This window comes from Cavia porcellus, unplaced genomic scaffold (assembly GCF_034190915.1).
Source record: "Cavia porcellus strain 051 isolate PalLab524CR breed Dunkin Hartley unplaced genomic scaffold, mCavPor4.1 scaffold_20, whole genome shotgun sequence".
Lineage (NCBI taxonomy): Eukaryota > Metazoa > Chordata > Mammalia > Rodentia > Caviidae > Cavia > Cavia porcellus.
Genome location: NW_026947503.1, coordinates 46,928,761 through 46,952,514, shown reverse-complemented (window position 1 = coordinate 46,952,514; position 23,754 = coordinate 46,928,761). Strand labels below are relative to the sequence as shown.

Below are 23,754 nucleotides of genomic sequence, written 5' to 3'. Positions count from 1 at the left end.
TCACAGGAAACAGTACATCTCCCATCTGTAGAGATGGTGCCAATATTTATGTGATAACTGTAAAAACCTCATTTATTTACCCCCTTCCAAAAGTGAGTCATTGAGGGTAAATACCTGAAACTTTAAAATATTTTATACTCTTCTGTATAAAAACCTTTCTAAACTATAAACATCTTCCCATAAAAAGGCTTCATCAAGCAAAATGTGTGCTTGTAAAATTAGATCATTATAGTAAATACCCGTTGAGTTTTAGACATTGAAATAGTGATATCCTCAGAAACCATTTGTGGAACCCATTGTTCAGACTTGTAATATAAGTAACTTATACTTATGTTGCCCAACCTTCAATCAGAATACATTAGAAATGGTTAACAATACTTATACAGTAATAGCTTTGTAATTATACTTTTCCTCATTGTTAAAACTCTTTTTAACTCTTATTTTGGAATTTATGGCTGTATTCAAGGTAAACCAAGACTATGGCAATTTGGTATTTAAAAAAAAAAAAAAAAATATATATATATATATATATATGTGCCTATATATATGAAATATGCATATTTAGTAGGATTTTAGATGAATTCTGATTCATCCGAATTAAGACAGGTAACATGAAAGAAGAGGAATAGACTACACTGGAAGACATTTAGGGAATAAAATAGATTGAATGCTAGTAATGAATGGATACTGGATAAAAGAGAAGGGAGGCATCGAGCATGACTCTTTTTCTTTGGCTTGATTTGTCTCACACACCTGGAAGGAGGAGGGTATTATTCAGGAAATACTGTTAGACCGGTGTCGCGAGGAAGACTCCAAGGGCCTCGCTCTCATGTAAAAACAATGGGGTTTTTATTATTCCGTGTACACGGGGTCCTCCAAACAGGTGGAAACGGAGAACCCTGAGTTGGGGCAAGGCTGGTGTTTTTAAGGATGAAAACCGCAAAGCAAGCAAGCATTGTTACAGAAGCCAATCATAGCAGTTAGAGCAGAACAGTTGGTGATTTGTCCATTTGTGATTGGTCAGATCATGAGGGGCGACCAGTGGGTCAGAGTTGATTAACTGTCTTGTTTTGCACAGCTTATTTTTAGGTCACCTAGCTCCTGTGTGGCTTGGTTCTGACATACTTCCCAATCTTGATTAGCATAGTCAGCAGACTTTATCTCTGAGTTTCCTGACATAATTACCTTACTTTAGCACCACAACCTTTCTATTTGTAGAGGGCAACAATGGTTAACATATCAATTGGGTAAGATTTTACAATTCTTTACAGAAGAGAGCATTGATTAACATATCAATCTTTTACCCAGGGAAAAAGGAAGACACACATTTACAGTTACAGGTATTACTATGATATAAACGAAGCTATTTCTGTGAAGAATGTACAATCTAATACAATCTGATGCAATTAACACAATTTGTGACGGGGCTACCAGATAGGGAAGACCCAGGATGTCAGGAGCTAGTACCTCAGGCCTTTGTTTTATGGCCTTTAGGAAGTTAAAACTTAACCTAGTTGGATTTGAAGGGAGAAGGGGAGGGGAAGCAGCAGATGGAACGAGCTTTCTTCATCTCTTCATTCCCCCCCCCTTTTTTTTTTTTTTGGATGACCTCTAATCTTAGAGGCTTGTTGTAGTTAGGGGTTCATATTGGTGACGTATGACCATTAATTTGACCTGAGAGACTTGTCCCCTTATGAATTGGGTAATCCAGTTAATGAGGCAAGGGACAATGGCTAGGATTAGGATTAAGGTCACTAATGGTCTTATTAAGGGAAGGAGATAGGGGAGAATTCCGTTTTATATTTTTTAAAGGGGGCTCCCATACAAAGATCTTTAACAATTGTTTTTTTTTGCTTACAGGGGGACCAAAGCCGCCATGTAAGGTCGGCATTAATGTTATTAAAATCAAAACAAGCAAGCTAAAACAGTTCATGACCAGCATAATCTAACTATGCTTTAGTCAATTTTTAACTTTAAGGGTTACCAGTCTGTTGTGTAGTCCACTGAGTATGTCCCTCGTTGTCTGCTGTTTTCAGTGGCTTTACATGAGTGTAGTGAATCCGCGCAGTTTTTCCTGCTACCTTGATGGCAGTGGGGGTACTGAGCACCACGGTGAAAGGTCTTTCCCAGTGGGGTTCGAGGGAGTCATGGTGATGACATCGAACCAAGACTGGAGTCCTTGAGGCCTTGGTCTTTGAAGGCAGGTCCAAGTGTTTTTGTCTAAACAGCTGGTGGATCCAGGCCAACACAGGTTGGAGTGTCTGCAGGGACTTAAGATCTCAATTAGTAGTTTTAGCTAATTTGTCTTCTGACAATCTTGGAACCAATGGCGGGGGCCTCCCAAACATGGCTTTAAAGGGGGAAATTTTGGAAACATATGGGGTATATCTAGCTCTTAACAGTGCAAAGGGAAGAAGGCTCATCCAATTATCGCCAGTTTTTGAAGACAGCTTAGCTAAAATGTCCTTGAGACTTTGGTTCATACGTTTTACTTGTCCTGAGCTTTGTGGCTGATAGGCACAGTGGAGTTTTAATTAATCTTTAATGCCTGGGCTAACTTTTGGGTGACTCGGGCTATGAAAGCCAGGCCATTATCGGACCCCATTGATAGTGGGAGGCCAAATCAAGGTAAGATCTCATGTAATAGCCTTTTAACTACCACTAAGGCTGACTCAGATTTAGTAGGGAAAGCCTCTACCCAGCCAGTAAAAGTGTTTATTAATACCAAGAGATAGCGGTGTCCCTGTAAATTAAGTTTTACCATGTCTATGAAGTTTATTTCCCAATGTTCTCCTGGAACAATTTCTTGATGTTGGGTGGTCTCCAACGCAGAGCTCTTGGCTGAGTTGACTAACAAACACTGTGGGCATCTGGAGCTCGAAGAGGTGGTCAGTTTGTAGAGTTTTGGAATAAAATACTGAGTTCTGAACAATTCTGCAAGGTGAAACAGCTCCCACCCTAGTGCCTCTAGTAACAGTACTTGTTTATCAGGTAACTGGTATTAGCCCCTTGGGGTGGGAGACTTTATTCCAAGTTGAGATGCCAACTGTAGGTCTTTCTTTGTGTAGACTAGTTCTGACAAGGTCAGAGGACTAGTATCAGAGCAGTTACTTTTTTGGTTGACCCCTCTGATGTGGTTGCTATTTTTCATCTCTGGTTGGGTGAGCCTTGTGAGGAATAGCAACCCATTGAGGCAGCCAGACAGCTGCCAGCAAATCTAGAATCTGTGGAGCATTTTTAGATGGCTTCCCCGTATATGTACAGTAGCAAAGGGATGTCTTCAGTAAAAAAAAATGTTTACCCTCTTTTCCGTGGCTAGTTTTAGCCTCTCAGTCAAAGCAACAAGCTCCGCCTTTTGGGCAGAAGTGCCAGACTCTACCCGCTTAACCCAGAGTACCTCCTTTTCGGCGGTCACTGTTGCCCCAGCCACTCGTTTGCCGTTTTGGATGAAGCTGCTTTCATCGAACAGTTGTCGGCATTTCCCAAAAGCTGGTCAGTAAGATCAGCCTGTAGGTTCTGCTGCAGTTCGAGGATGTCAGCGCACTCATGGAGAGAGGTGTCCTTTGTTCCTCCGGATCATCATCAGGCATAAGGGTGGCTGGGTTTAAAGCTGAAGAAGTCTTGAATATCATTAACTCTGGGTCTAGAAGCAGGGCTTGACAGTAGAATTCTGGCATTTGAGAGCCTTTTTTTAGGAGGGGTTTTGATAAGAGTCTCTAAACTGTGAGAGGTTACCACAGAAATCACTTGCCCAAAGCGAGTTTTTTTGTCTCCTTAAGTAACATTGTCACAGTAGCTAGTATTCTTAGGCAGGGGGCCATACTCCTGTTACTGGATCAAGTCTTTTGGAGAGGTAGGCTATAGGCCTTTTTCAAGGGCCAATGTCCTGAGTTAGGACTCTTTTGGCAATGTCCCTGAGTTTATCTATGAACAAGATGAAAGGCTTGGTAACGTCAGGGAGTCCCAGGGCTGGGGCCTCTGTCAAGGCCCGCTTGAGCTGTTGGAAGGCCTGTTTACATTTATCAGTCCAGTTCAGCGAATTTTGAGTTTCTCCCTTATGGGAGTCAGTCATATAGAGGCAAGCTTTTCAGTAAAATTTAGCCTACAGTATCCAACTGCCCCCAGAAACTCTCGTCTGTTTTTTAAAAGTTTTTTTTCTCATAGAGCAATTTTAACATCTTGGCTATCTTTTTGTAAATTTTTTAGTTCTCAAAGACCTTTTTGTGCTATCTCTATTAACTGGCTGAGGGGCATTTTTTTAAACCTCTCAAACCTTTGTAATTTTTGTCTAACATGTGGGGCCGACTGAGTTACAAAGAGAACAACTGGCAATATTGGGAAACCTCCTTACCTCTGGACGTCCAGTCAGGGTGGCACAAAAGGAGAACATGGTTTTGGCATTCCGGATCAGAGAGCCGGCTTCATCTGGATGGCACACTGTTTTTTTGTCCAAGGGTGTCACGTGACAGGCCATTATTTTATTAAAATTATATTTTTAACAAGGGCTTTTTCATAGGTAACAAAATTGTGCTGTATAATCTCCCAGATGTTCACAGCACATGTAAGAACTTGTATCTTATTTTTAATATCACCTATAATCTCATTTTAATGAAAACATTTTGCAGCAAAGTACAATCTTATGTATACTTTTACCAAAACTGATCTAATACTGTCAAATTCTGAACACATTTACTTTTTGTCAAACCTGTTATTTGTAGTACTATAAACCAAGACAAATAAAATTTACATCCTCTTGAGCCTTCTACAACTTACAATAATACCTCTCAAACTAAGCTTTAATCTTTTTTTACATTCTGGCATAGCCAGACACCTTTACTTGAAGACCACTCTCTTTGTCCCTCTTTTTACTATTACCAGTCAATTACCTTTTTTCTCACTTCTCAGACAACATCAAAACTCTCAACAAAACCCTTGAAGTCACCTTTTAGTAGTCTAAAACATGCTTATTTTATATCTTTTTACCACATAAAAATGTTGTATTTTAAAAACAAAACTGTAACCTTTTAACTGGCTCAAATATAGTACCGCCTGGTTTTTACTTGGCAAAGTTGACATGACTCTTAACAACCATAGATATACATATATATGTGCACATGTTTACATTTTCACCAGAGAGAAAAAAAATACTCCTTTTAAAAGGCATGCCGAGGTTGCAAGCAATCAATTGAAGTCTTACATATTAAACAAGGCGCCACAACATTAAAGACACAAATGAAGGGAGCTTCTTGCACAGTTTGGTCAGCTAAAGGAAATAATTTTTCTTATCATGAACCTTGAATCTAATAAGCCATATGGATCCTGCAACAGAAATGGGCAACAAGCCCCTAAGTTAGTAACAAGTTTAAACAGGCAACCAAGGAGAGGGCGGAGGAAGGAAGGGTTTTACCCACGGTGGGGGCTCCTCCCTGAGGTCCTGCCATACCAAGATGTAGGTGACCCAGTCGGGGTGGCTCTCTCGTCCAGGGCGGAAGATGATGTTCTTAACTGCTAAGATGAGGGGAAGGTGGAAAGTCCCCTCCGGTGGCCAATCCACGGAGAATGTGGGCCACTCAGACGAGCAGAAAGTCTGCCATTTACTTTTTTTAACCTGAAAGGAGAGATTGTGAGCCCTCTCTCGAACCTCCGACCAATGGTCGAGGGTGAGGGACAATGGGAACGATGTCGTTTGTCCCATGGTGTTCTGAAGACAAAGAGTGGTTAGCGTACGCGCGACACAACAAATAACGGATCACAACAGTCACAACACACAGGACAAACAGGCCGGCCACCTCACTCTCACGCATTAGTTTCACATCAAACGAGTCACCTTAGGGGGTGCCTCCAGATTGGCCCGGACGGACCACAGATTGGGAATGAAATTCCCCAGATTGGCCCAGACGGACCACAGATTGGGAATGAAATTCCCCAGATTGGCCCAGACGGACCACAGATTGGGAATGAAATTCCCCAGATCGATAGGAAAATCCTATCGCAGACGGTGAGTCACGGAAAACCGTGTGGGGCGTCCCCCGATCACCCAAGAACAGAATTTGCCCGTGAAGTAGAGCCGGAGTTCGGCCTGGGGCGAAAGGAAATGGCGGATCGATCCAAAATGAAAGTAAACAAAAACTGGCCGTACTACTTACCCCAGAGAGGTGCCGTTGGGGTCTCCCTCTGCGAGGAGGTCTCTTCTCAGTTTGATCTCACTGGGGCCTCCAAAATGTTAGACCGGTGTCGCGAGGAAGACTCCAAGGGCCTCGCTCTCATGTAAAAACAATGGGGTTTTTATTATTCCGTGTACACGGGGTCCTCCAAACAGGTGGAAACGGAGAACCCTGAGTTGGGGCAAGGCTGGTGTTTTTAAGGATGAAAACCGCAAAGCAAGCAAGCATTGTTACAGAAGCCAATCATAGCAGTTAGAGCAGAACAGTTGGTGATTTGTCCATTTGTGATTGGTCAGATCATGAGGGGCGACCAGTGGGTCAGAGTTGATTAACTGTCTTGTTTTGCACAGCTTATTTTTAGGTCACCTAGCTCCTGTGTGGCTTGGTTCTGACATACTTCCCAATCTTGATTAGCATAGTCAGCAGACTTTATCTCTGAGTTTCCTGACATAATTACCTTACTTTAGCACCACAACTTTTCTATTTGTAGAGGGCAACAATGGTTAACATATCAATTGGGTAAGATTTTACAATTCTTTACAGAAGAGAGCATTGATTAACATATCAATCTTTTACCCAGGGAAAAAGGAAGACACACATTTACAGTTACAGGTATTACTATGATATAAACGAAGCTATTTCTGTGAAGAATGTACAATCTAATACAATCTGATGCAATTAACACAATTTGTGACGGGGCTACCAGATAGGGAAGACCCAGGATGTCAGGAGCTAGTACCTCAAGCCTTTGTTTTATGGCCTTTAGGAAGTTAAAACTTAACCTAGTTGGATTTGAAGGGAGAAGGGGAGGGGAAGCAGCAGATGGAACGAGCTTTCTTCGTCTCTTCAATACTAAAAGAAAAAGACTTGGGAAGAAATCTTGAGTTTGCTTTGAACAAACTGAATTTGAAGTTCCTTTGTAACACCTAAGAAGAGATCTAAACAGGCAATTTGGGATTTTTTAGAGAGGGGGAAAAAAAACAAGAAACAAAAGTGACAACAATAATCAAATCCCCAAAACAATAACAATATAGGCTTTTCGAAATTTTGCATAATTATCTTAAAAGAGTCAGATTACCAGACATGCAAAATTGATCTAATCCTATAAGTGTTAACTGTTTTGTTCAACAAATAGAATTACTTAGGATAGCTAAAATGATTAAACAAGCAATTTATGTAAATCACATTTAGCTGTAAACTTATCAGTGGACTATTTACTGATAAGTATGGTACTGCATGATCCATTACCCTCTCCAAAGCCCAACTATGAGCACATGAGGCTTTGCAGGGGGAATACCTAGATAGAAATGTAATATTCTACCTGGAAATCATTTAGTGGAATGATAGAACAAGGACAGTGTTAAAGAATGAATTGAACAATTTGATCCCCATATAATCAATATTACCCTAGCAATTATACTTTATTGGTTAACCATAGTTTTGTCCCACGTCACACCCATCCTATGATTTGCCATTGAATCTAATTCAATGGCGCTATTACCTAAGTGACTATACTTGTAATCTTATAGTTCTATCCCACCTTAAGCCCACCTCACCTCGTGACTTTGCTCAGTAAACACCTTTGAGAAGAAGGGTTGTTAACCCATTTTCCAGGGCCCCTTTTGTCGTCTCAGACAAAAGCTTTCTTTCTCTCAAAAAATTCTTCCTACTCTTAAAAAAAATAAAATGAATCAACAGAAATGGAGACTATCAAAGTCCAGTTGTGGAACTATAGATGATGAACTGTACACTTAGGAAACTAAGCACAGTTTTGGGGAATATATAGGGTACATGCAAAGGGGAAAAAAGAAGAAGAAACCGAGAAAATGATGATCATCAAGAAAAAAAAACAAGGAACTCAACATGATAAAAATGAGAAATTTCTAGAAATTTCTAGAAAGAAAATCTTCCACAGTTCTGCATATTAATTTTGAAAATTTCAAATACAATGCCCCTGGAAAATAGACCAAGGAGATCTGACTAGGAGGTAAAGATTAATAGTCCTTCAGAGAATTGGTCCATTAAAGGTGCTGAATGCTTAGGCCAGGGTTGCCGCAATCCAGCAAGGTCAGATGGATTGTAAAAGTGAGGTGGTAAGCATAGGACACTTTTCAGGGAAAAAATTAAGGAAAATAAACAGTGGGTTGGTATAGGAGGAAAAAAAAACTGATGGCATTTTCAGGAAACAAGATTTGAAGGAGAATGGTGTTCTTTCTTCTTGATCTTTTTGTGTGCTTTAAGGATAAGGTAAAATGATCAGATTTGCAAGATAGTGACATAGGGGAATGAAATTCCCGACCTACTATATGTCCAGTACAAGGTCGTGTTCTCTAAAATCGAAGAGTGCATTTTAGGAACTGTGGGGGTTAAGAGCACAATATATTTATGGAGAGAAAGGAAGCTTCTGTCTGAGAGAGACAGAAGGGGTCCCAAGTGCATTGCCAAAGACCCTGTCTTTTCTAGGGACTTTTATAGAGTAAAATCATGACGGGATCAAGGCGGGGAAAACTGAGAACTCTCAAGGCAGATGGGCATAAGGTGGCACAGATCTGTGGTTAACCAATAAGATTAATTGTTTAGGTAAAATTGATTAAATCGGGGACAAATGGGGAAGTGAGTCAGTCACATAGAAAGCAGGCGTGCTTAGGGAGCAGTGATTTCCCTAGGGGGTTGGGATGGTGCCTCCTGACTTCCTCAGGGTGACAGAGAACTATTTTTTTTTTTTTTTAACTTTTTATTGGTACTAGGGAGAACTATTTAGAATATCCGGTCCTTAGGACTTGGGTGCATTTGTTTGATCCTTTGTCTTGAGGCCTGGCCCACAGCAGGAGGTGTCTGTCTCCCCCACAGTTGCAAGGCATCTGGGCTTCTGCACTGGCTCCTTTGAGGACTTAGCCCTGTCTCACTGCCTATAGTATTTCTAATTAACTCAGGTGCCTGTGACAATAGAAGAAAGATCCATAGAGAAGAAATAGTTGAAAATAGGAAAAAGAGGAGAAATTGTAGAGTCGTGAACTTAAAAATAGAAGGAGAAAGTAAAGCCAAAGGCACAAAGGACTGAAAGGAAAAAGAAGATTTGTTTTTCTGGAGCAGAAGCCGTGGGAGCGAGTAAATAAAAATTAAACCATAAGGAGTGTGGGAAACAAAATTTCATGTGGTCTAATGAACCACCTACTTTGGTCAGTAACTTTCATCAGTCTAAGAGCTGGAGTGGTGAAAGAGTTTTCGGCGTGGTTAGAAGACGGAATATAAAGTAAAGTGGCCTTTATTTAAAGATGTGGAGAGAAACTCCATGACTGCTGGGGCCTGGCGTTCTCTGCCGGACATGTGTTGTGGGGGGCATACATGCAGCTTTGGTCTTGGGTAGTAGCTAAGGGCACTACTGATGCACGAGTGGCCCATTGGAACTCATTTCGCACCGCAGGTAAATTGCCAGGGGCGGGAAAGATGACCTCAAGGTAGAGCCCCTTGGTTCTGCCTCCCAGCCTCCTGCTGCCGGTCTAGGGCAAAATCCTTTCAAGTGGAAGGGGGTGGTGTGTCCTCCCCAGAGTGGAATTCAAGATGCACAGGAAGTGGGAGGATAGGAAGGTGAGAACATGAGGGATGCCTGGCATTTCTCATCTTAATGTCATTTTCTATAGATGTTAGTGATAAACATTGCTCTTGAAACTCAGCTGCCATTTTTTCAAGTTTTTAGGAATGAAATTGAACAGACCTCGAATATTTTTCTTCCATAACTCCATTTCTCCTTAATTTCTTTTAAACTTTGTTCCTACTTTGCTAAGCTGAGCTACCATTATGCTGCCTTGGCCTCATTTGCCAACCATTTCCTCATCTGTCTTTCCCAAAGCCATAGAGAAACTTCTTGCCATTTTGATAGAATGCCCATGAACCTGAGGAAAAAAATACATATTTTTCGGAGCTTTACCTCAGAGAAAAAACTCAAGAAGCACATTAAAGTCAACAGGTGGTAACTTTAGTTTTTCGTATTCCAGAAGGCAGCAGTTAAGACTGTGTAACCTATACCAGATTTGATCAAAGCTGGTCTTAATCAGGGAGAAAGAATATCTTCAGGAGTCAAATTAATCATTGCCCTTTTAAATAAAATGTTCCAACGATTGGCCATTGTGAGATAGTAAAACTGGGGGAAAAATTATACCAAAGTGCACATCACATGTAGAAAATTACTGTTAAAAAGTATGATAGGAGAGGGCTGGGGATTTAGCTCAGCGGCATAAGCGCCTGCCTTGCAAGCAGGCAGTCGTTAGTTCAATCCCCAGTACCGATAAAAATGAAAAAGACAGAAGTATGATAGGAGAAAGTCTTCTGTATACTCATTAGGAACTTATTTTTCTAGAAGTCCTGTGTCCAGATATTGGGAACACAGCCAAGAAAATGTAAGCCAGAATGTATTGTAAGAGTCAGAATGGGTGCTGTAAAATCCATGCACTTCCTGGCAAGTGTGAGGTCGTGAGTTAGATCCCCAGTACCAAAAAAATTCATGCACTCTGCTTGTGAGTTTCTAAGGTACTTACTCCTTCTTAATTTATTCATAACTATAATAAACACGAGGTTATAGTTTCTCAGCACATAACTTACTAGGACAGGAGTACCTAGATACCAAAAAAATGCAAACAGTCAAAGTAGAGCCAGAAATCTTAAAATCTTACTAAAGAGCTTAATATCCTGAGATTTCACCTAAAAATCACATAGGTCCATGCCTCTCTTGCCCTTAGTGTGTCTGTGACCTGACAGGTCTCATTTCATAAATCCCATCTAATTTTTAAAGTTCTGTTATAACTCAGTATTTATGGTTTTGGCTCTGAACTAGTTCCTCCATGAGCTATTTTTATAGTCCTGCTACTGGTACCCCTGCATGTGGCCTGAAACCACACAAGGACATGTTTCTTTACACAATCTTGATTTTGTCCATTCACAATTTAGTATAAATTAAAGTGCTTGATAAGCGTTATGTCTCTAGGAAACTTACATTTATCTCTCAGTGATACCAGGTCAAGTAATATTTTTTCCAGTCTTTTTTTTTTTCGTAGTAAATGTTTACATTACATATTGATTATGCTCCATGTACACAACACATCTCAATTATTTTTTTTTTCATTCTCTTTCCCTCCGTCTCTCGCTCCCGTTCCCATTTGGAAAAGATCTGCACCCCTACTCCCTGTTTTATTTTGCTTTGTATTTATATTTTGGACTTCTCATAAAAGAGAAACCATATGATGCCCCAGCTTGTGTGTCTGATTTATTTAACATTATGGTGTTAAGGTGTTCTGCTTTCATACAAATGACTCAAGTTCATTCTTTTTTATGGCAGAGTAATATTCTATAAATACCACATATACTTTATCCACGAGACCCCTTTCAAGATTTAGCTGGTACGCATTATGCTGCAATAAACATTGGTATTCATGTATACAGTAATAATCTGGGTCAGTTAGAATTTCTGTCTTTAGTTTTTTATTATACTTATTTCCAATTATAATTTACCTTCCCATCAACAATGTAGAAGGGTTCCTTTTTCCCTGCAGCTTCACCAGCATTTATTTGATTTCTTGATGATGGCCATTCTTTCTGGGGTGAAGTGAAATCTCAGTGTTGTTTTAATCTGCATTTCTAATGACCAGCTGTTGAACATTTCTTCATGTATTTATTGGCTAATTTGTGTTTCTTCTGAGAAGTATCTATACACTAAAGTTGCCCATTTTTTTGATTGGGCTTTTTATTTTGGTGGGTATGACTTTTTTGAGTTCTTTATGTCCTCTATATATTAGCTCTGTGTCTGAGCAACAGCTGGCAAGAACTTTTTTCCCCATCCTATAGGTTGTCTCTTGACTCATTTCTTTTGCTGTGCAGAAGCTTTTTAATTTGATATGATCCCATTTGTTGATTCTTGGCATTTTTTCTTGTGCCAGTGAGGGTTCTGTTTGAAAAGTCTTTCCCTGTGCCTTCAAGAGTTTTACCTATTTTATCTTGCAGCAGATTGTTTCTGTTGTAACATTTAGATCTTTGAGCCATTTTGATTTTAATTTACTTAGTACATGATGAGATCTATAGGACTAGAGTAATTGTACTCTCTGTAAAAGTTCATCATTTCCTAATTATTTGCTTTAGTGGAAGCAAGCAGTGGCTGGTATAATCAAAAATAGAAAATAGTCTTCAGTTTGTTTTGTTTTGGCTTTGGGAAATTTGATTCATTTTGCAGTGGATGTATTACTCCCCAATATTTCCCTTGGCTAATATTAAAATTAACTTGAGTGCCCTGTTACACATTAAAACTAGAAAATGGTAGCTCCAGAGCATCTTGTATAAGAGAGGGAATAGAGTGGAAAAAGTGATTGTGGAATGGATTATCCATATGATAATAATTGAGAGGATTTTGTTTATATTAGCAAGAAAAAAAACTGCTTGTACATCATCTAGAGTACTTAAATAGCCACTCACCTGGAGATTTGCTTATGTATAAAATACCTACATGCCATATATTTGGTACATTCTGTTTTTGGAGAAGGTGCTAGAGTTTCTGCTGTTTCAATACAGATAAAACCTTTTCTTCTATGGGTCAGGGAAGCTATAGAGTAGTTTGATGTCTGTGTGTAGTTTGGAGACTACCTCTACTGTAATCAGCTGTAGCATAAGCAGAGGTGTCCTATAAGGATAGATGGCTTCCAGGTAAATTTGATTCTGAGAAATTGCATCTTGAATTGCTTTTGATCTACTATCCAGGGGAATGCATTAAAGTACATTTTCATAAGGATAAATATCTGTTAAGTGCACACACCATTGTGAATCATGATATTTGTAAATTTATTGCCATGAGCCATATCTGCAACTTAAGATAGCTGTCTGGGGAGATCAGTTTTTATGTGCAAGCACTTACTAAACTTAAAAGGAAACTCAGAGTCATGGTTTCTATAGCAACTATAGCTCAGACAAATTGCAAATTCACATACATTAATGTTTTTAAATCAAACTCCAATATACAGATATAGTGTGATGGGTTTAGAGTTGGTTTGGGAATGGAGTCTGAGCTTTCTCTTTTCCTTAGGGACTTCAGTGTTTCAGCATTAAAATCAAGTTAATGGAAATGTAGAAAAGTGGTTTTAAAAAGGAAACAACCTAAGAAGTATAATAGAATAATAAAATATTTGAATAATCATGATTAAATCCCTAAATACAGATTTAAATAAATCCTGTCAGATTTTTCAGAAACTATATTGAATGTTTAAATGCTCTCATACTCAATTACCTTTAATTTTGGATGCTCTTAAAGATCGTGTGATTGCATGCAGTCACACAATCTTAAAATTATGTATTGATTTATTTAGCAACATATGAACATTTAATGAGCACCTGTAGTGTAAATAAGCATTGCCTCTCTCACCTTTGAGGAAAGACCAGTGGTTTTTTACCTCTTTGTTTTGGTTTGGTTTTTGTTTTTTAGGAGTTGAGGAAAGTTAGAAAAGGAGGGCAAAATATAGCAGTTGGGGTGGGTTTTATCCTCATTCTGGACTTGACTTTATGATCTAAAATACGGTCTTCTCTTGGTCAGTGTGCCATGCGCATTTGAAATGAATGTGTGTTTGCAGTGGTAGGTTGCATAGTATTTTAGAAACAGCAGTTAGGGCAAGGTGGTTGCTGTTATTCATATGCTCTGTAATGTAACTAGGGTGTTCTGTTTTGTTTTGGGAGAGGGTGGTAGTGTCGCTGCTGTTGTGGTCTACCTGTAACAACTGCTGTAAAGAGGATGTTAGATTTTCCTGCATTGATTATAGAATTGTCTGTTTCTCTCCCTTTAATTCTGTTCTGTTCTGTTGTTGTTGAATGCATACATTTATTATTAAGTCATCCTTTTGAGTTGACTTTGTTTTTGAAAATATTGTCTTGAAGTCCACTTGATCTGATACTGTAGTCATTCTAGCTTGTTTACAGTGTTTGCATGATGTGAAAGGCTCATTAAAATACATTGTGTAACTAGGATACAATTCAATCTTGTTTTTTATTCATTTTGGTAATTTCTGCTTTTTAGTTAGTGTTCATTTATATTTAATGTAATTACCGCTGTGGTTGGATTTAGACCTAACAAATTATCTTTTGTTTTGTTTTTTCTGTCTTTGTTTCCCTGTTTCTCCTTATTGTCCTCTGGATTTTAAAAAAAAATTAGAATTTAATTTTAATTATGTTTTAAACTCTGCTTCTTTGCATAAATGTTTTAGGGGCTACTCTAAGAATTATATACTATCTTTTTACAGTATACTTAATATTATAAACCTTATGTAGACTATGGAAACTTTGCAATACCCCTCTCCCCAGTGTCCTTTGATATATTTGCATATGTATTAAGTTTCCATGCATTATAAATCCCACAAAACAGTGGTGCACATTGCCAAACAATGGGTTTTATTATTGTGGCTCACATATTAGGCAGTATTGCTTTAAACAGTTATGTCTTATAAGAATTAGAAAAAATATCTATTTTTCATATTTTTGCTATATATTTTTTTCTCTTTTTGAGAGGGTCATGCTGTGCAGTTCAGGCTGGCCTTGAGGTCACTTTGTAGCCTAGGCTGGTCTTGAACCTGCAGTGTTCCTCCTACCTCAGCCTCCCAAGCTCAGGAATTATAGACATGTGCCACCACGCCTGGCTAATTTCTTCATTTCTAAGCAGCTGAGTTCCATACTGGCTTCATTCTTTTTAGACTGAAGAATATTTAATATTTCTTATAGTGCTGGTTCAGTGGTAACATGCCTTTTAGTTTCCCTTTTTCTGTAAATGTATTTATATTTATTCTTAAAGAGTGTTTTTATTAGACAAAATATCAAAGCCAATCTGTTTTCCCTCTTTAATCACTTTAAAGTTGTTATCCACTGCCTATGGCCTACAAATTTTGTAAGAAGTAGTCACTCCAACTACTTATCTCCTGTATAACATATAAGCTAGAGATTTTATCTTTAGCATGTATCAGTATGACTGTGACGTACTTAATCACATAGTGTTATTTGAATTAGAGTTCCATAAACTTCCTAAATCTATACATTTATGCATTTGGAAAGCTTGTAGCATTATTTTCTCAGTTCCATTCTGTTTGTCCAACTCTTTTAGGATCCATTTATCCATATGTAAGAACTTTTGAAATTATACCATAAGTTTCTGGGCTAGTGTTATTGTTTTTTTCCTAGCCTTTATTTCCTTTTCAAATTAAATGTTTTTTATTGCTATATCTTCAACTTTATCCTCTTTCCTTGGGCATCTCCATTCTAGTATTGAGTATAATATTTATTTTAGCTATTGTACTTTGCTGTTTTTGACCTTTTTTCCCCCTCTCACACATTCTCCCTCTCCCCCATCTTTCTGCTGAATTTTCCTATCTTTTCATTCATTGCGAGCACACCTTCCTTCTAGTTAACAGATCATGCTTATGGTAGCTGCTTTAAAGTTCTTGTCTGCCTACTCCATCATCCCGATCTCCTAACAGCTGGCATCTTTTCCTTTCAGAATATATCACATTTTCCTAGTTCTTTATATGTCAAATAGTTTGGATTACATCCTGAATGTTGCGCATATTAATGTTGTATGGGCCATATTTTGGTGAAAGAGTGTTGATGTTTTTGATTTAACAGGGACTTACCTAGAATCCAGTGGGAAAGTCCTGAAAAAGTTAAATACCACTCCAGGAATCCTAAGCTTGGCATCAGACCTGTGCCTTTATGCAAGGATTCCTTTTCCTTTTTATTGCTAATATATGACTCTCCATTTGTGAAACTCCACCCTTTAGCTACAACTGTTGGTCTTACACCAAAGCCCCTTAAGAAATGCATTTTCCCATGTCTACCCTTTAGACCAGTATTGTTCGCCGTGGCATTTTCTGTTTCGCGAATCTAGGTAGGATAGACATAGATACCCTTCTTGTCCTTTCATCAAGGTGAGTTATTCGTGTTTATTCTTAACATTTGCTCAGCAGATACTTGCTTGATACTGCTGTCTCACAGTTCCTGGCCACTTAACCACATAGCTCTTAATCACTACCTTCCTACTTCAAGGATCAAATGTTAGTTTTCAGAAAGTATACAGTATCAGCTCAGTACAAGAAAGAAATACATGTTCCTTACCAGCACCATAATTAACATGGTTTCTTTTCAAACAGATGTTAGCAGTCCTCCTTACACAGAATGGTGCTCATGTCTTTCATTGAACCCCTGCCCTGTATAGCACTGCACTCCTTTGACCTGCTCATCATAAGAAACTGCTAAGCTGCATTCCTCTTAGTGGCCCTCCCTTAACTACATTAAGACCCAAAGAAAATGTAAAGAGGTGCTTTAGTGGCCCAGCTAATTAAATTCTTAGAGGAGATCCCTGGAAGATGAGTAGCATTGGTGGCTTTTGTTCTTTCTGTTACATACCTATTGTATGTAAGGTTTGTAAGAGACACTGCTAGGCATTGATATATTTTCTTCTTAAAGAATAATTCCATCCATATTTCCCTACTGGCTTTGTCTGGGCTACTGTAACAAAATACCATAAACTGGATAGCTTATGGTATCAACAGAAACCTATTAGTCACAAATTCTGGGTGGCAGGTGCTTGAAGTCCAAGAACTCCTAGCATCTGGTAAGGACCCCTGTCTCATTACTAGGTGCTTCGTGTCTTGCAACAGGTCCTCAAGGGATGGAGAAAGTAAACTAACTCATTTGAGCCTCTTTTGTGAGAGCACTAATTGCATTCCTGAGATCACCGCCTTTATAATCACCTCTGAAAAGTCCCATCTCCAATTCCATCCCATGGGGATTGGGTTTCAGTGTGTGAGACTGGTGGAGGGGCAGGCTGCAGCATGTAAGCGGTAGCCACTTACCTATGATGTTGATAAGACCACAGCATAAAATATGAATAGTGCTCTCCCTTGCCTTGATATTAAGTATCTGTGAATTTAGAGTATTGGGCACAGATAAAAGCAAAAATCAGCAAGAATTTAGATTTCTGGGAGGAATCGCCTCACAGTGGCTGTGGAAGAGCCAGGCATTGTCTACCGAGATAGTGATTTTGACAGATACTAATTCAGTTTGTAATTTTTAATTACTTTGGCTTTCTAGATGCATAATTTCTTTAAAACTAGAATTTTTAAGTCCAGAGATCACATCTATAAGATGTGGTGCTATTACCATATAACTTTTGAATTGTAAGTCTAAATGGTTAGTTTCTCAAGAAATTTAGAGGCAAGAAAAACGTTTAAAATGCAGAGGGAGTCAGTAATATTAACAAGTGTGTGTTGAGCACACATTAAGTGCACCTGTTGTTCAGTTTGGCTTCACAGCAGTCCTAAATTGCTATTATTTTCTACATTTTAGAGTTTAGAAAACTAAAATACAGATGCAGAGGTTCAGTAATTTGCCAGGGTTCCTTACTAGAAGAAGGTCACTCAAGATTAGAAGCCTGATGCTGATTCCAAAGCCCCCACTTTTTACCATTAGATTATATTGCTGCCTCAGATAACACATACATGTGTGTTTTTATGTTATCTCTTCCCCACACTACCCTGTCACAAGCTAAATTCAAATTGCATGATCCATGGAGTAAATGAAAAGCTCAATATTACTAATGCTTGAAATAACAGAATACTCGCTCTTCTGTTGTGTGTTTACCCTTTTTAAAGCAATGAGTCTAAAAGTTTGAAAATATTCCCATTTATCTTTACAAGAGGGTTTTGGGTAAGAAAGAGTTACTATACTTTGCTTACATTATAAAAACAGGAAATATTAAGCCACTTTTTCCAGGTTTATCAGCCCCAAAGCCAAAATCAGCATAAAGCCCAGAATTCAGAGTCCTCAATTAGTTGGATAACTAATTTCTTATTTCTTAATTCTCTGGGCAGATGATGTGAGGGGTTTCAGAGTGCAGAGGAAGACCCTGTGGCAAAGTTGGCATTCACTTCCTGTGCACGCAGCACTCTGCAAAGAGGATTGGTGGCGATTCCTCCAGTACTGGGAAGTGGTCGTCCAGCCTTTTAAACAGCCCTGGGCCCTTTCGTAGCCAGCATGGGTCATTCTTATCCAGCTGCTCCATGGATACGTTGAAATGTTTGTCAGCTCTGAAACCAAGTCTGTGTTACTCAGACCAGTCATCCTTTTTCTCGTCATAGGTGCAGTAAGGTGAGATTGTGCCTTTTAATCTGACAGTAAACCTCTGTTCTAAAAAGAGAATAACATAGCATTTACTCTCCATTGCCATAAGTAGAATATCACAGGTTGCCAGTGAACCTATTTTTCTTTTTTATCAAGTCCTTTTTTTGTCAATTGATATGTTGAGCAGAATACAAAACAGTTTTGACTTGAAGAATTTTCTCGAATCCCTTGGAATCAGGTGAATTCAACTGTAAGCCAGTTCTGCCTTGATTGATGATTGTTTGCTGTGCCATAGTATCTGGTGAATTGATTGCACTTGAATCACTGTGTGTGTTCATTTGGTTCCAGGAAGATGCCGTTCATGAGCCAACATGTGGCAGGTTTTCAAGTCTTTTCAGCCGTCACCTGAGAAGCGTATTGCATTCTAACTTAGTACCACAGTGCTCAGGAAATATTGCTTAAAATAGCAAATGGCTCCTAGTTCTTGGAGCCATTGCCCCTTTGGGGACTGCTTTACTGGAATTCTCATTAATTCACGTAGCCTCTTGTTGAGGCACTGGGAGGGATTCTGGAGATCCAGTGATTCCAGCAAGACTGCTGTTTTTAAAAAGTTACAGCCTGGTGAGGAAACAATAGTGACAGTCAAGGACAGTGACAGGAAAGCGCTCTCAGGTTGTAGAGGAAGTTCACCTGAGCAGGTTTTGCATACTGTATCAAGATTTCCTAGAAAAAGTGAAGTTCAGCCAGGACTTAAGGGATGAGTGGAATCTGGCCAGATAAGCTCTCCAGACAGAAAGACCAGAATGTTGAAGTCAGGAGAAAACACAGTGTTCAGTGAAGTGTGTGTTGTTTCATGACAAAAGGCTGCAGAGGTGAGACAGGTCCTTGTTGCTGTTTTTAAAAAAACAAAAGAGAAACAAAATCACAAACTTAGCAGTTTAAAACAACAAACTTGTGTTACCTTAGAGATTCTAATGTACAGGCACAGCTTAGCTGGGTTGTCTGCATAAGGGTCTCACCTGGCTGCAGTTTAAGGTGTCCACTAACGCTGTGGTCTCATCAGAGGCTCAACTAGGCAAAGATTCACTTCTGAGCTCCCCAGTTGTGGGCCGGGTTAGGCTTTTATTTCTGGCTGGAAACCTCACAGTTCCTAGAGGCTGCTTATACTTCCTTGCTTTGTGGGGTTTCCCAGTGACATACTTCTTATGGCAGCGATTTCTTCAAGGCTCGTAAGGAAAGCCCCCTAGCATGTCTGCCAGCGAGACAGAGTCCTGCACAGAGTAATATAGTGGTGGGGGTCGCATCCTGTCATCTTTGCCATATTCTGTTGATTAGAGGTGTGTCCCAGGTCCACACACACACACACACACACACACACACTCCATCAGAAGGGCGTATCTCACAAGTATGTGAACGCCAAAAGGCTGAGATCATTGGGAAGAGAGTCACTTTAGGGTTTGTTGGTCACAGAGGTTTACAGATTTGTGCATTATAATACAGACTGCTAGGAGTTACTTTAAAGGTTAAAGCAGAAATTTGCTTTGCCTATAGGGATCATTAGAGTAAGAGCATGCTTATAGCCCTGAAGACTAACTAGCCATCTGGGAAAGAGTGGTGGCCTAACAACTTGATTAATGAGATTTGGAAAGGAGGAAGCCCAGCAAATTGTGCCTGACTTGGTGGTTGGCTGGCATAAGCAGAGAACCCCAGAGCAGAAAGCAGCTGGGGCAGGACAAGCAGAGAGGACCATTTAGGTGGGCTCTGCTCGTAGTCTCATTTCCCGAGCTCCAACGCATGGGTGATTGCAGACCATGTCTGTGCTGGGAAATGTGAATAAGAGACTGTGACTAGAACTTGAGAGGCTTGTAACCGGCAGAAAAAGGGACACTTGTATGTCACCAGGGACTCTGACTGAAATTAAAGACACTACGTCGCCAGGTAAGCATTTAGATCCTCCCCCAAAATGGCCATTTTAGTTTATATGCCTCTTGCTTAAGTGAGCGATGCATACCAGAAATTCAGTGGAACCCACGGTGGTGTTGCCATGGTAACGCCTGTGTATCTTTATCCTCCCTGGGCTGACTCAGTCTGCTGGGCTCTTTCAACTACTGCCTTCCCCTCTCTCGCAGCAACAGGCCAGGGGCTGCTACTCTCAGTTATTGCTGGGATGTGATGTGTGTGGTTTTTATTGGGATCATTTCTGTTTCTCTGAGAACAGCTGAAAAATAAGAATTTTAACTGAGGTGGTGATTGGATTTGTTACATGATACATTCCAAGCACACTTAGTTTTATACCAAGGTGCAAGAGGCATGAAAAGTGAGTAATTTATAAAAAGAAATACATACCACATTGAAATAATGGTTTAAAAGTGAGAGAATTTTTGAGACTCAAGCCATTTCAAGAGGTGAACTGCTTTCCTGCACTTATCCTCCTATGAAAAATTCTCTGAAACCAGAGTGACTCAAGCAGAGCCTGGAAAATACTGGAGAATCACATGATGGCTAAAAATAAGCACTTCATCTCCAGCAGGGACAGTAAGCAGGGCAGAAGTAACTCAGTACGTGAATGCTCCCGCGTGCTCCATGGAGTCGCCCTCTGCCCATCACCGGGGGCAGCTTGGGAAGGTCTGTCGGCCAGGAGGGGTCCTAAGGGCCTCAGGCAGCTCTGCCTGGGGGGGGCCCAGCCTCCGTGCCTCTCTGGCATGCTCTTCCAGCCCTGCCACTGAGCCACTGACTGTGCCAGGTGTGGCCCCTGGCTAGTGAGGGAGGCGCAAGGCTGACTCCCAGCTCTTGTCCCTGCCTGGCTTTCCTGCGGCACTCCCCCTGGAGTCAATAGCAAATGCTGTCGATCATGGAATATCTTTTTTGTTGTTGTGGTTAACACTGCAAAACAGATTGTGTAAATGACTGTTCTATACAGGATAGAGTAGGGTTTTTATACTATAGCATTGCCAGGACTTTACAAAAAACCAAACACAATTCATCTTGCCCCTAACCAGAGGACTCGCTGCAGCAGCCTCCCGGCTGACCTTCCTGTCTGCTCTTATCTGTTCTCCACACAGCAGACAGAATGAGCCTTTTAAAGCCAGTGTCAGGATAGTCACTGTACCCAGGATCCCGCGTCAGCTTCTCCCACTAGTGTGTGAGATCCTGCATGACCTGGCCCTCTTGTATGTCTCTGGCTGCCCCCTGCAGTAGTGCCCCGTGCCCTCTGGTCCAGCCACCTTCCCTGGCTCCTGAACAGGTGTGGCAGGACCCTTGTACAACCACTAGGTCAGTGGTGGCAAACCTACGGCATGCATGCCACAGCAGGCTCTTTGTATCACTGGAAGCTCTAAAAGCTTCGCTGTCACTGAAATAGGCCTTTCCTCTGCCTGAACCACCTTAAACCTAGCTGCCCAGGTGGCCACCTTGTGGTCTCCCTCAGCTCCTGGTTCAGAACTCACTTTCTCAGCAAGGCCTTAAAGACGTACGGAAAGTTCCCAGCTCTGTCATGTCCCTTGCAGAGGTCCTAGAAGTTGTGACGTTGGAGTTGTTACTAAACTAGTAGCCTTTGAGGACTGCAACTTGCGAGCCAGGCTGACCCCCACACCCACCAGGTGGTTCTCATTTTCCAGCAAACCTGCTACAGGAAGAATACCTGACACTGCCATGGTAACGCTGGCAGGCTGTGCCCCGGGGCTTGGCTTCCATAGCCCTCTTCTCTTCTCTGGTGCTTGGTGTTTCTGAGCTCTGTCCTGAGTGGACTCTGCCCGAGCGTTGCCTGTGGTCCGAGTGAGCATTTGAGACTGGAGAAGACCAGGATCCTATATAAAACCACCACTCAGCCACCCCTAACCTTCTTACCCCTCCCTGATCTGCATTCCTCTTCTGTAGCACTGTCTTCTAGTTTACTCTCACTTACTCATTTTTCTAGTTTATTGTCTAGATCCCCTGTTAGAACATGAGTTCCACGTGAGCTCCAACATCCTTTGTGTTTCATGCATTATCCCCAATGGGCTGACTTGCCAGATATGTAATAAGGGTTCAGTTTGTTGCTTGAAAGAATGAAGCAAGCTAATGTAAGATGATGGAGACTGGAGCTACTGCCCCACTGATCTGCAGTCAGAGAATGCGTGGAGTAGGGGATCTTATGCCTTAAGCCCACTGTTGGGTTATAGGCTCATCAGTTTTTATAAAGATTCTCTAGGAATGGGTCTGATTTCCTTACTATTTCAGCAGTTCGTTTTAATTTTGCTGGCATTTGAAAATGGGAAGCCGTTGTACTTTTGCATTATTGGTAGAATCAGGTCTCATTTGCTGAATGAGGATAGTAATGTGGTCTGATATTTATTGAGCACTTACTATGTGCCAGTGTCTTGTGTAAGAACTTGTTACATATGAACTCATGTACTCCTCCCAATTCTGACAAGCAGCCACTGCCATTCCTCTCTTAACCTCAAAGCAAGCTGGACAGTGAAAGTCTCCCCCTCAGAGAGCAGCAGAGCCAGGACTGCTGCGAAGGCTGTTGGGCTACAGAGCCCCACTCCTAACCACTGTACTCACCAGTCCCATGCCAGCCTTCATTCCCACATGATTACCATGCTTCATGCTTGATGTACAGAGCTGCCCCAACGCCTCTGAGAAGGGAGCTGCCCACTTTTACAAGCTGACAGTGAAGCTGTATAAAGAAACAGGAGCCATAAGGGTTGTGAACTGCTAATTCCAAAATGAAAGAACCAGCCCTTCAATGATCTCGTGAACCAGGGACCCAGAGCCCTGTTAGGGTCCCACTAGGGTTGAGTTCTGGCCACTGACATCTTTCCCCCTCAGAGCAGAACAGATACAGGCTCTATCGTGAACATAGGCATCCTGTTTATGCGAGGATCAGGCTCTGGAGTTGGCAGTCATTAGAGTTGTGTAAGAGCTGTCAGTTTGATGGCCCTGCTGTCATTGAGGGTGTCGTCTTCCTGGGAACTCTGCTCACGTCAGTCTAGCCTGAATGCTTTCCCCCTTTTTGGTTTAAACTTGATCTCAACTAAACAATAAAATGTTTCTCAAGGTGAAGAGGATAAGAAAGCAATGTGAGACCCATCCACAGATTGCAGATCAGCGCAGACGCGAGGTGTCTTCCACCTTGTCCATCGTGCTGTGGGGTTTCAAGTGAATGGGAAGGATGGCAGGGGTAGAGTACGGAGAGGAGTATTCTCTCAAATTAGGGAAGAAGTTGAGAATGACCAGCAAAGTGGCGGCTTCCGGAGTGTGCGTGCACACATGCTCATGTTGTCAGTGTCTATGGTTCTTGTCAACAGTATTAATGTCATATTTTTAGCTCCTCTGTTTATGATTTTGGCAAAAGGAAGAAAGCAGATTATGTAAGAATTTCTAAATTCCAGCAGAGCCTTGGCCATGAAGGATAAAGCCAAGTACAGTACATTTATTTGCTTCACCCTTCTGAATCCACTGTGCCTCCTAAGCC

General features: G+C 40.7%; 1 protein-coding gene across 3 annotated transcripts in view; it reads left to right on the top strand.

The window, feature by feature from the left end:
- The window catches only part of Mapre2 (microtubule associated protein RP/EB family member 2), a 163,449-nt gene that overhangs the window by 120,307 nt on the left and 19,388 nt on the right, over window positions 1–23,754 (top strand). The gene's annotated exons all lie outside the window — the stretch shown is intronic.